This window comes from Trichomycterus rosablanca, chromosome 3, assembly GCF_030014385.1.
Source record: "Trichomycterus rosablanca isolate fTriRos1 chromosome 3, fTriRos1.hap1, whole genome shotgun sequence".
NCBI classification, from domain to species: Eukaryota; Metazoa; Chordata; class Actinopteri; order Siluriformes; family Trichomycteridae; genus Trichomycterus; species Trichomycterus rosablanca.
Window position 1 is genome coordinate 23,415,501 of NC_085990.1, and position 14,486 is coordinate 23,429,986.

At 37.2% G+C, this 14,486-nt stretch overlaps 1 long non-coding RNA gene across 1 annotated transcript in view; it reads right to left on the reverse strand.

Annotated features, from left to right (window-relative positions):
• Window positions 1-14,254, reverse strand: part of LOC134310409 (uncharacterized) — a 29,374-nt gene extending 15,120 nt beyond the window's left edge. The window contains exon 1 of the long non-coding RNA XR_010011303.1: window positions 14,213-14,254. This is a non-coding gene — a long non-coding RNA (uncharacterized LOC134310409). The remainder of the gene's footprint in view (window positions 1-14,212) is intronic.
• Between the last annotated feature and the right edge of the window lie 232 nt (window positions 14,255-14,486).

Consider the following 14,486-nt stretch of genomic DNA (forward strand, 5'->3'; position numbering starts at 1 on the left):
TGGACAAAATGGCAATTACATTCAAAATCGCAACAGACAACATTTATATTTTAATATTTATGTGTGTTTATACACACAAAGACCCAGACAGTTGAACACAATATATATTTTTCACAGCAGTAGCCCTGACCAAAAAGGGGGTTAAATAAATACATTCTGTACTTTTTGGTTAATTTATGGTCTTAAAAGGCCTTATGCTTTTGGCAGGTGTTGCTTTCATCTAATATGAAAAATAGCCTAGGAAATTGCTATACTAAGTTGCTATAGTGCATGACATAAACAAAGCACTAAATCTTGTAAAAGACTTGAATTGGGGTATATCTTGTAGACATGTGCTTTGAGAGATTTGGTGCACTGACAGGTTTTTAAAATGAAAGTAAAATCTTAAAAAACATTAATTTAACTGCATTTATTTTATTTTATATTTCAAATAAATTATACATTTATTTACACAGAGATAATCATAGCTTAAGGCTATGACAAAAATCTCTTCACAAGATTAGGAATGTTTATAGGTCCTTACATTTTGTTGTAGGATGACTACACGAGGTTCTACCCTCTCTTTCTCCCTCAACCTCTTTTTGCCTCTCCCCTTATTATTTCTTGTCTGAGCGCATACTGTATGAACAAGCTTTTCTTGCGCCATAGCATCAGGTGGTGTGTGATCAGGTGTTATTACCCACGTGTAATTTACTTTGCTGCATTTTACCTGAAGTTTTTGTTAAATAGTTAAACGATTAACTTTATCTAATTAGAATAGCCATAACTTATTATTTGTTGCAAAATTGTTATACCTTTATCTGAAGATTGATGTGGACTTAATTTGCAGTTAAAGGGACAGTGTAGATTTTAACATTAATACAAGCACAGTGAGTAAAAACACAAACATTTGTTGTGTACTGACACTATATTTGACCTTTATTTTTATTTAAATGATATATTTCATAATAATCCTTTAATTTCCTAACTCAAATAGGCTACATCAGGTGCATGTTCTGTCATATCCCTGGTTGATGATAACATAGCAAAGACATTCTGGGTTGAGTCAACTAAACCAAAATGTGCCTACTTGATGCTTGAAGCTCATTTTACCTCACCTGGGTGCAGAGTGAAAGCTATGACTGGAAACAACGTGTTTTAACATGTTGTTGGCAATGCATAGCGATTTTGATGTTTGGAGCTGTGGAATGTGAAGTCTTGTTGCGGGCTGATGGATGTTGGGGTGTGTTTTTTCGTTGTGTGTGTAGTTTTGCATAGTCTTCCTCTATTATTAGAAAATAGCACTCACACGAAGGCTTAAAGAACCACCCTGTTTGTACTCAGAGAACACTTTAACATGCCAGCAGCTAAATTGAGGGTTTGATGTTTTTGCATTATGATGATCATTAGTTGTGACCATTTGTCTTGTGGTGTTTGTTTTTGGCTAAATAACACTTATTCGGTTTATATACAACAAACAATTTTTTTTTCTTAAAAAAACTCTGTGGTTTGTTTAGTGATGGTCAAAAATAAAATGAAGAGAACATTTAAATCACACATCGGATCTAGATAAACAAATGCAAGTTGAAAATCTTTATCGATATACAAACACAAGAATTAGTTGAGGCTTCCCGCTTAGTCCGTTAATAAAATAAAAAAAATTTTCAATGAGCAGTGGCAAAGAATGAAATGTTTTCACCTACCACAATACATAACATTATTAAAAGATTTTGATGTTTAGAGAATTTTCTGTATGTAAAGGACTAAAGGCTGAAAACCAGATTGATTTATTTTATTAGGATTTTAACACATTTGGTTACATTCATAACAGAAACGGTAGTTACAGGTTACGCAAGATTCATCAGTTCACGTTTAATATCAAACACAGTCATGAACAATTTTGTATCTCCAATTCACCTCACTTTGCATGTCTTTGGAGTGTAGAAGGAAACCAGAGCTCCCAGAGGAAACCCACACAGACACGGAGAGAACATGCAAACTCCACACAGAAAGAACCTGGACCGCACCACATGGGAATCAAACCCAGGACCTTCTTGCTGTAAGGCGACAGCTACCCACTAAAAATCCAATTTTCCAAAAGTTGGGACATTTTGTGAAATGCAGTAAAAATAAGTATCTGTGATTTGGTAGTTATCCTTATTCTTATTTAACTGACAAAAACTACAGTGAAATGACCTTTACTGTTTTGGCTTACCAATTGAATAGTGTTTTGTAATTATAACCAACTTTTAAATTTATTTCCTGCAACACAAAAAATGTGAGCAGGGCAAAATAAGATCTACACAGATCTGCCTCCTATTGAAAATGCATTATGAAGAGGGGTATCAGACAATGGCAACCACAGGCTGTTTTTCAGCTGAAGTCTTGGATCCAGCAAAATGGGCCAGAATTTAACCTGCAATAATTATTATACTTAGTTAATCCACAAATAATTAAAAGGTGATTAATTGGTATATATGCCTCTGTCCCAACCTTAAAAAAATGTGTTGCAGGCATCAAATTCAATATTTGTTTATACTGCCATATACATTTGAGGTTGGTCAGTGAAAACATTGAAAATTTCTTTATTTGTACTTTTGTTAGTTAAATAAAAGTTCAAGAAAGTTCACGAATCACAGATTTTGTACTTAATGTTCCAATCTTTCTGGAAATGAGGTTTGTAAAACGTTATATTAATTTTTTTTTTTTTACAAAATGCTAATTTAAAGAAAACTGTCATTTCATAATGAGTAAATGATGTACAAATAACACTGTTCTGTAATAATGATATAAGTAAAACTTTACTGCACTGTGTGGCTGAGGGCGGAGAGATTTTTGTGTTGACCGTTTTTCTTTAGGGTTGATTGGTTCAGTCATTTCTTTGGGGTTGATTGGTTATTTTGGGGAAAAAACTGGCTAAACACAAAACACCAGACACAGCCAACCCACTGTGTAGTAGTTCACAGTGTTACTGGTTGAGAAGTTGTAACTGAAGTTTTGGAGTTTTACATTGATAACTAAAACATAAAATATCTTATTTTTGTGCAGTTTTAAATCCTGAATTAACAGTTAAAATTAGAACTGGGTTTGTACAATATATCTAGTATTAGACTTAAATGAATGCAGTCTAAACAGCAAATGGAAAGTGTGACATGAACCAATTAGAGTATCATAATTAGTATCATAAAAAGTATAAAAGATGAATCCACCAAAGGCTCAGTTTCTGCAAGCAAATATGAGTCATGGGTCACCACTTTTTGCTAGACTTTATAGGAGAATTGGCAGTCAATAATTTATTTACTCTAATACACCATTAGTTCAACTGTCATCTATTTGTTGTTGTCATCAAAATCTGTCAATTAGGGGGATTGGTACCCTCAAAGAACCACCACTGACCATGTATTTTTGGATTATCTACTTCTTATCAGGTACACGAGTGTTGCAAGAGTACACCATTTTGTTGATGTTCACAGTTTTTAGAACCCCTTTTTAGAAAAAAGTTGGTACAATATGGAAAAAGCAAATAAAAAAAGAAGAAGTGTTTCTTATATTTACTTTGACTTTTATTTCAGTGCAGACAAGGAGACCTAAGATATTTCATGTTTTGTCAGGTCAACTTATTTTTATTTGTTAATATACATCCATTCCTGCATTTTAGGCCTGTAACATATTTTAAAATAGTAAAGAATTTACCACTTTGTAATGTTGCCATTCCTTCTCAACACTTAAGACATTTTTGTCACTGGATAGTCCATTCCAGATGTCTCAGAGCCCAAAGAACTTGGTTCTCTGAACATGGTTAACATAAGGTTTCTTTTTTGCACAGTAATGATTTATGCGGCACTTGACCAATGTATGCCAACATAACCCCTGTAATCTCTGTAGAAAGAAAAATATGCAAATCCATTCCAACCTTTCTTTGATGAACATTGTTTTTAAACATTTCAATAATTTAAACATTTCAATAAATACTAATAACAACCCAATTACATGCACAAAAAGTTAAGAGGTCCGAGTCCTGTAAATTAAAGCATTTTAAAATTTGTGCTTACATGTATAAATGTGCTTTAGATTTTAGAATTTAGACAAAACTTTGCTGGATTTGGAAGTCTAATAAGAAAAAAATATATAATATATGTTTCATTAATGTGATGCCAACTGATCTACAGTTTAATACAAATAGACAGCTATTGTGATACCTGTGTCAACAGCACTAAGCTTGCTTCCTAGGGGTTGTGGGCTTAGATTTCAGTAGCAATGCTTTAAAGGGTAAAAAGCACTATACAAATAAGTTGGATTTTTACTTGCTTTGTTTAGACAACATCTCACTTCTAAAACAGCTGGAAAACCCTACAATGTTCTGCTGAGTTCAAGCTTGATGGCACTGATTAAGCTTCACACACAGGTGATTTTCAGCAGGCAGCGATTACAGGGGTCTGCCAATACAGGACCAGACATGCACTTTAACATACCTTTGAGATTGGAGGCTTTGCACACACACACACACACAGACACACAGACACACACACACACACACACAACCAAGCAGGTCTGAATCTGTCAAATGTCATTAAACTATTATTATTTTTTAGTACAAAGCATGTTTACATACCTTTTTCTTTGTTTCATGTGTTGACATTACCCTAAAGCTTTATAAAATGCCAATCTGCTTCATAAAATTCTATATCAGTTTTACATTACTTAGTTAATTGAGAGCAAGAAAATTATAGAGTGACTGTCCATTAATAAATGTTATCAGTGTTCAAAATAAAACACCTCACTCACTCACACTCACTCACCCACTCACTCACTCACACTCATTCATTCAAGTTTGGCAAGCACAGTTCTTCACAATCACAGAAGCAATTATTACTTGAGCCAAAGCATTTAAAAGCATTAAAAGCATTTCTTATTTCTATTTAATTATGTTTACAATTACTTTAATATTATTAAAAATATTGTATAAGCCAAGACAGATTTTACTTTAAACAATTTTTTGTTACAACTAACCAGTTAGACAACGAATATCAGTTTTTGCTGTGAATCCCAAGTGTGTACGAATAAGTAAAGGAGTGAGTGTATGGATGAGCACAGTGGATGTAGCAATAGATGAGTTATCTGCTAAGGGCAGTCCTGACTTGTCTTTGTGGCGTCAAGCAGGTCTGGATTCCTTTTTACCTCTTACATAACCAGAGGAACTCACTGTGCACCTGCCACAGCAAGTGCTTTCTCCCTCTCTTTCTCTCTTTCTCTCAATCTCTCTCTCACACACACACACAAGCAGGTCTGAACCGCTCCTATAATCCCTTATTCCTTTAGCCTGCAGGCTGTGTTTTTGGGAGCTATTGTCCAGAGTCCGTGAGGTAAAATCCACTTTAGTTTTAGTTTTCCTTTATTTGGTTCTTCAGGAACTGTCAGCATTGAAAACAAACAGGCAAGGGTCATTTGGTGTTAGATTTCCAACAATTATAACACTGCCATCAACTGCACATGAAGACATGCTTAGGAATGTAAAAGAGATGTGTATCACTTCCTGAAGGTGTGAAACTGTGGTTCACACTGTGTTTAAATAAGAGACAGCAGCCCCAGATTCAGTTTATAAACAGTTAAGTATTACTGCATTAACCTCACTGTACATTTGGTATAGGCTATTTGTGTGATAGCTCTCTTAAAATTGTGGCCCTAATATATTTGTACTATCTGTAATTTTTCTGTACCTACCTGAAGAAGACAACAAATATAAATATGTATGAAGAATGGTAACTAACAAAAAATATGTATTGCTTAAGTGTTACTCTATGAGAATTTATTGCAGAAACATTCAAAAGGTAAACTGTCTGCACTAAACTGCCACTAATGTAACTCTTTATCAATTTTTTTTTCAGCCCCTTACCCTGTCAGTCGTAGCCAATCATGTGTATACACCCGGCCCTCCTGTAGTACTGCTGAGGTTTAAAACTGGATCTCAGTGGTTGTGGGATTCACCCCTGAATCTTTTTAATTCACTAAAACAAAATTCCATGTTAAAATGTAAAAAAAGGACAAAGATAGTTATGTATACCAACATATGTCTATTTTTATATAATTGCTAAGGGAATAAAATTCAGGAGAAAGCTTACTTAATCATATTGGTATCTAAGAGACACTAAGAGAGCTAAAGAGAGGAAAAACTTCTAAAGCATATATTCACTTTGAATTAACAAACATAGTAAGCATTGCAGATCAAAATGTACTTTTATTTTTTACATTTATATTTATAATTATACACAACAACCTTCATTCATCAGTAGCTGATATAACAACAGGTGGCAGGGATTTTTTGGCAAACCTTTGTCAAGCAGTACAATATGGAGGTACATTCACAAATGCCACTTAAAATTTTTTAAAACTTTTTTAAAACTGATTTTTATTGAAAAAAATGGACCCTGTGTGCTTTAGACCAAAACACGAAAAGGACCATCTAGAGCAGGGGTGTCAAACTCATTTTCACCGAGGGCCACATCAGCATTATGGTGGCCCTCAAAGGGCCGATTGTAACGTATTCTGCTGTGTTTGCAGTCTGTTGTTTTTCTTGGAGGCCAAATTCTGCATTTATATTGTCCTACTTTACCACAGACACAGCCTCATAACACGAGACACACCGTTTTCTCTTCCTGAAGCACAAACTTGTTTTCACTTTCATTAAATTTCCTCCTTATGCTTAATTTTCTTACTTATTTTCTTGTACATTTTAGGATCATGTGTAAATATGTGTAACATCATCTACTGGCGGGATATGTCACTTTGGAGGTCACAAAATCAGCATGCATTTTGAAAGATGCAGTTTGTTTAGGATTTTACAGTGTATTTTTAAGACAATCATTCTGCCCTCACTAATAGTTTATCCCCCTTGCTCAGCTAGACAGACAGACAGACAGACAGACAGCTCTTCAGAATACAGTCGGTTTTATTTGCTTCCCAGCTGTGTGATACACTGTGTGCACCAGAATGAAGTAAAAATACAAACTATAAAAACAATAAAGAACTTAATACAGTACAAGCACACAGCTGTAGTCAAGTGTTACATCTGGTACAATATGAGATTTAACCAAACGTAAAATAGCGCTAACGAGTTAAAATTTTGTGTAAAGATACTAATTGCTATAGTAACGGTAACAATTGTATTTAATTACGGTAAATTTGTAACGAAAACGATGTGATATACTCACTAAACATTTACTAACAACTGAGAATATAAACGCCACTACTTACAGATGATGCTTTTGTATTATATTGCAAGATAATTATCTGTATTTATTTATTTATTATTGTTTACATTACTGACTACACTACCCCGCGTTCTTTTGCAGTAAAAGTCACATGGCTACTCAGCGAGGTCAAAGTTAGTTGCCATGACTACGATGTCAGGAGTTGCCGGTTAAAGGCGCAGGACTCCCATTAAATTATAAGCGCGTCTCTGTAACGACTCGAACCATCACAAGTCGTCACAAGTCACTTGTTTAAGCTCTCGCGGGCCACATAAAATGACGTGGCGGGCCGGATCTGAGTGAGTTTGACTCACAAGTGAGTTTGACACCCCTGATCTAGAGTGTCATCAGCAAGTCCAAAAGCCAGGGTCATTTCATGGGGTTGTGTCAGGTAATTTATGCTTCTGTGATGGCAACATTAATGCAGAAAACTACACTGAGATTTTAGAGGAAAGTATGCTGCCCTTATTTTACAGGGATGTCCATGCACTTTTAGAATAGACTAAAATGCCTTTATTGTCATTGTACAAACATGCAATGAAATTAGGAGTACTACCCCTACCCAGTGCACACTTAAGATCACCAGATAAGATCACCAGTTAAGATCACCGAAAGACGTGAAAAATATTGCACATATATTGCCCATTACTGAACGTTTCATGAGAAATACTGCACATTATTGTTCAGATTTATGTATCTTTTTATATTTATTTATCAGAGGAATTTAGAGTTCTGATTGCCAAGTTTGTCTGAATTTTGATTAACCTGTACAGCCTGCCAGATGGCAGGAGATTGAACAGGTGATAGTCAGGATGGGAGGGGTCTTTTATTTTTTCCTGGCTTTGCTGAGGCACCATGAGCTGAAGATGTCTACCAGGGTGGGCAGAGGACAGCCAATGATTTTAGGCAGTTTTGATGACCCTCTGCATGGAATTCCTGTCTGATGCCAAACAGCTTGAATATTATATTGTGAAGCAGTATGCCAGTACACTCACGATAGTGGAGAATTAGAAGACCACCAGCAGTCTCTCCTCTAAGTTGTTCCTGTGTAGCACTCTCAGGAAGTGCAGTAGTTGTTGGGTTTTCAACCTTTTTAGACATGCGCCCCCCTTCGTGTGCCGAGCACGACTTGCGCCCCCCCTCACACCACGCCCCCCTCCCCTGGATGGGGCACGTATGCCAAGCACGGCTTTCGTCACGCGCCCCTCCCCTTTGTGGACGACGGCTCAATCGCGGATGCGTGCCCCGCCGGTCTCGTGTGCCACCGGTTCATAATAATAATCTCGTAGTGCCACGCCCCCCCGGACAGCCGCTCGCGCCCCCTCGGGCAAGTACTCGCGCCCCAGGTTGAAGACCCCTGTTCTTACCTACTGCTGAGGTGTTGGCAGACCAAGAAAGATTCTCTGAGATGTAAGTTGCTAGAAAATTAAAGGTAGAAACCTTCTTCACACAATCTCTGTTGATTTAAGGTGTTTTGTACCTTCAGTAGTTGATAACCATCTCTTTGGTTTTACAGATGTTAAAAGCCAGGTTGTTTGTAAACCACCACTCTGTAGGTTTCTGTACTTCATCCCTGTATGCTGAATCATCTCCTGTTATAAGTCCAACCACTGTGGCGTCACCTGCGAATCTACTTATGATATTGGTAAAAGTGGATGGGGGTGCTATCAGGAGTGTATAGGGCATAGATGAGAGGACCATAACTAAGCGTAAGGGTGAAAAAGCAGTGAGAGACATTTTAACTGTTTGCTAACATTATAAAATGTAGATAACTGTAATAATGACCACTGTTGGTAGGTAGGTAGGTAGGTAGGTAGACTGAAGTGCTCGGAATCTGCAAATGTAGTCAGGTTTTTGTTATGATCAACATGCAGCAGCTGCAAACAACGGTGTTTGCAGCAGTTTGTCGCTTCAGTTCATCGATTTTGTGAACAATGGATTTAGCATAGGTGAGGAGAATGTTCATTATTGTAGGTTTGGAGGTTTGTCTCCCTAGCCTAACAAGCAGGTCACCTCAATGTCCCTGCTTTTGTTCCCTTCTCTGACAGAGCCACCTTGCATGATTACAGAAAAAAAGGTTCTGGGTGTTGGGCTTGCCTGCCTGCAGTCCTGACCTGTCCCCCACAGAGAATGTGTGAAAAATTGGGATGACCTACAAACAAAAAACCTCTTTGCTAGAAAAAAAAGACTAAATAAAAAATGCTAGCTAAAACAAAATGTAACTCTTTGGCATCAGTTCAGCTTATAATGTTTGAAGGAGGAAGGCATGATATTATGATATATGTTTTTCTTTTGCAAACAGTACAGTGGCAATGGAGCAATGTACCAGGACATATTACAATTCTTAACATAAAGCATAATTAAAATAAAACTGTTTTAGCAGCAAACCATGCTATATCAGCTACACCTGCAGCTCTCACAACAAGTGTATTAGTGTCTGGGTGGGCTATGCTCCAACCTGCCCAAGCTCCTTTATTTTGTCTGTCTAGTGTAAGGAATGTAGCAGGAGACGATCAGGTGCAGCAGGGCACGTGGCGGCATGCTGTAAGCAGGTAACCTGATTCACTTCAGATTTCCTCTAGCCCATGAATGCAGCAATGCAAAACCTTTTGCAAAATGCGGCAAAAAGTTTTACTTTATACATACTATAGAACATGTTTACAAAAAAAGTTCTCATAAAGCTCAACACAGATGTTTAGGCACTGATGCATTCTGTTTTTAGAGAGTGAGCAGAGAATGAGTGACGTTTAAAAAAGTCTGTCTTGGCAACCCTATCGTGGCACCCTTAAAAACTGGGTGGAGATGAATAACTGCAGCCTGAGGAAATAAAATCTCTCTCTTGTTCTTTTTTTCATCTACCTGTCTTTTGTTTAATTCTTTTTAAAAAGCTGGGTGTGGAAACTGAACTTATATCTTTAATTCCCTTTTTTTGTAGATTGCAATTATGCTGCCAGATCATGCCAATGCAAACTCTTTATTTAAGGCTGGAACAGCTATGCCAAAACACTTTAGTAACATTCTAAAGCCTATAGTATAAAAAGCTAAAATGCAGGAGATTTCATTCAGCTATGATTAATGAATTATTGCAGTCTGCTTTCCTGTTATCTGGAGTCTTTTCACAAAAAGCTATGTTAATGTTACCCCTTCAGAGAGGACAGGGATATTATTTACGATCCTAAAGCCAAGCACAAGATTTAAAGGAGAGTCAGGGGAAGAAACAGTCAAGGGGGCCCATCTCAAATGTTCATTTCCCCGAATGTGTGTGTTTTTGTTGTCTTAAGTTTTCCTTGGTGGCGGCGAACAAAGTGTTCCACTGTGAAGTGAACTGTGGGCCTGCAGACACAGTGTCTGTGCTGGGAGTTCCTGTCCCACTCCCAGATCCCACAGACCAACAGCAGGCAGGACAAGGTCAAGCACTCTTCTGCTCTCTGCTTTAACCGAATAGCTGCATTACTTTACTAGTCATGGTGCTATAACCTTTGCAGCTCTACAAGTAAGCAAAGCAAGAACTAATCCAAAAGATTTAACACTACTGCTGAATCAGTCATATTAAGCCATGCTGCTAAATACATGCTGCTATATTTACTTTTTGAGCAACTGTGCTTAAAATTTGTGTTGGTGAACTACTATAAAATATTAGAATCAAATAGGCACTAACAAATGTGTGGTTACAGCACAGTCGGTGTAACAGGATGTAGTGGTGTTTTTATACTGATCCTTCATAAGCATATGTACTGTGGAATTATTTAAAGCTGCTAAACAAACTAAGCATTAATGTCTTCAAATCCACTGTATTGTTTATCTGTTGTAAAGGTACATTGTGTATACTGGTGATGGGGTGCAGCACAGTATGGCTTTTCATGTCTGCATGTGTGACTAGTATAGGCTGAACCAACTTTAACCAATGAGCAATCCTGTAATGTAAATTAATTTCTGTTTAGCTTTTCATTAGTTACATAGTATCATTTACTTACATCATAGTGACATCTGTTTTATCTGCATAACACCTTTTAACCAGTAACCTTTTATAATGAAACCAGGGACAATTTGCATGGAACAAAATCTTTTATTCTTAATTTGTATGCTTAATATTACGAACTTTCCATGACATTTGAAATTATCTGTCAACTTTAGTCCTATTTTCTTGACAAGTGCTTCAAGTTTTGAATATCAGATGTCTAAATTCCTGCCATGGTTAGCAGTGATAAGACCCACTCACAGCTCCAGAAATAAAGATTACATAGGAGCCACAGCACTGGTACTATCAGTTAAAAAGGCATCTTTTGCTTTTCTGGCATCTTTGATCTTCAAACCTAAAACCCTTGAATTACAACACATCTCTTAAAAAAAGAACAGACTTAGTGTTCTTTGAAGATTTAGTAATAGCTTTATTTAAGCATTACAAGTTTTAGATTTATGTGTTCAAGCAAACTTCATTATAAAACAGTTTGAGCATATAATAATTTTGTTTTAACCATGTAGTTTTAATGTGGTACTCAAATGCTGGCCTTAACCACAAAAAAATTTATGTGGCATTTGTGAATGTACCTCTCTATTGTAGTGCTTAACAGAGGTTTGTAACTCCTTGCCCATGTGGTATCAGCTATTGATGAATGCAAGTACCTGATGCAGTGTTGTCTAAGGCATCAGAGATCATGGGTGTTCAAGCTAAGGCGTGTATCCTTGTCTTTTTATGCACTGAAATTCCAACAGATTCCTTGAATCTGAATTAATAATATTATGCATTGTAGAAATATGCAAATCCCTTCCAATTTCTCTTTGAGTAACATTGTTTTTGAACAGTTTATTAATTTTTTATATATTTGGGAATACACTGGAGATCCTTTGCCCATCTTTGCTTCTCAAAGACTTGAAATAATCAGCAAATAATTTTTGTAACCTCATACTAAATTGCCCTGTCCCAACTTTTTTTGGAATATGTTGCAGGCCTGAATTGCAGAGATGGATGTATATTAACAAACTAAATGAAGTTGACCAGACAAAACATATAATATCTTGGGTTCATACTTTCTGCAATTAAATAAAAGTAAAAGTAAACTGATTTGGGATTGTAAAACTGTGTGCTACAGTGTATCACAAAAGTGAGTACACCCCTCACATTTCTGCAAATATTTTATTATATCTTTTCATGGGACAACACTATAGAAATGAAACTTGGATATAACTTAGAGTAGTCAGTGTACAACTTGTATAGCAGTGTAGATTTACTGTCTTCTGAAAATAACTCAACACACAGCCATTAATGTCTAAATGGCTGGCAACATAAGTGAGTACACCCCACAGTGAACATGTCCAAATTGTGCCCAAAGTGTCAATATTTTGTGTGACCACCATTATTATCCAGCACTGCCTTAACCCTCCTGGGCATGGAATTCACCAGAGCTGCACAGGTTGCTACTGGAATCCTCTTCCACTCCTCCATGATGACATCACGGAGCTGGTGGATGTTAGACACCTTGAACTCCTCCACCTTCCACTTGAGGATGCGCCACAGGTGCTCAATTGGGTTTAGTCCATCACCTTTACCTTCAGCTTCCTCAGCAAGGCAGTTGTCATCTTGGAGGTTGTGTTTGGGGTCGTTATCCTGTTTTCGAAGGGAGGGGATCATGCTCTGTTTCAGAATGTCACAGTACATGTTGGAATTCATGTTTCCCTCAATGAACTGCAGCTCCCCAGTGCCGGCAACACTCATGCAGCCCAAGACCATGATGCTACCACCACCATGCTTGACTGTAGGCAAGATACAGTTGTCTTGGTACTTCTCACCAGGGCGCCGCCACACATGCTGGACACCATCTGAGCCAAACAAGTTTATCTTGGTCTCGTCAGACCACAGGGCATTCCAGTAATCCATGTTCTTGGACTGCTTGTCTTCAGCAAACTGTTTGCGGGCTTTCTTGTGCGTCAGCTTCCTTCTGGGATGACGATCATGCAGACCGAGTTGATGCAGTGTGCGGCGTATGGTCTGAGCACTGACAGGCTGACCTCCCACGTCTTCAACCTCTGCAGCAATGCTGGCAGCACTCATGTGTCTATTTTTTAAAGCCAACCTCTGGATATGACGCCGAACACGTGGACTCAACTTCTTTGGTCGACCCTGGCGAAGCCTGTTCCGAGTGGAACCTGTCCTGGAAAACCGCTGTATGACCTTGGCCACCATGCTGTAGCTCAGTTTCAGGGTGTTAGCCATCTTCTTATAGCCCAGGCCATCTTTGTGGAGAGCAACAATTCTATTTCTCACATCCTCAGAGAGTTCTTTGCCATGAGGTGCCATGTTGAATATCCAGTGGCCATATGAGAGAATTGTACCCAAAACACCAAATTTAACAGCCCTGCTCCCCATTTACACCTGGGACCTTGACACATGACACCAGGGAGGGACAACGACACATTTGGGCACAATTTGGACATGTTCACTGTGGGGTGTACTCACTTATGTTGCCAGCTATTTAGACATTAATGGCTGTGTGTTGAGTTATTTTCAGAAGACAGTAAATCTACACTGCTATACAAGCTGTACACTGACTACTCTAAGTTATATCCAAGTTTCATGTCTATAGTGTTGTCCCATGAAAAGATATAATGAAATATTTGCAGAAATGTGAGGGGTGTACTCACTTTTGTGATACACTGTATTTAGCCAAAAATATAGGAACACATGTCCTTGAGCTTCTTAGTCAGATCAAGTCAAATTTATTTGTATAGGACTTTTTACAATAGACATTGACTCAATGAGACTTTACAGATCCCAGGTTTCAAAATGCCAAATAAGCCACCATTTTTCAGACCACATGTCATCATAAATATTAAAATTAAAATTATTCAATATGATGCATTTTTATGTGAAAATTCTCACACCCTCAGCTATAAAATGAGTAACTCCAATGACATCATTTAAATCTTTGCTAAACATTCTACAACATATCATGTTATTTTAAATAAATGAAGTAAGAAAACTCACAAACCTTATGCTCTTGTCCACTGCACTTCTTCCACTGTACTCTTGACCCAGGAAAAACCTCAAATGCGCATGTTTTCAAAATAAAAGTCTTTTGTGTGGGGTAACACCGATGACATAGTTTGTGGGGACAAATATTTATTTGAAATCATATATATTATAATAATTTTTTCAATTCAATATTCTATGTATTTTATGTAATGTTACCGGTAAATATGAATGAAATTTTATTTAATAAAAAATATATTTAAATGAAATGTACAAAGCTCATCACTCATGTA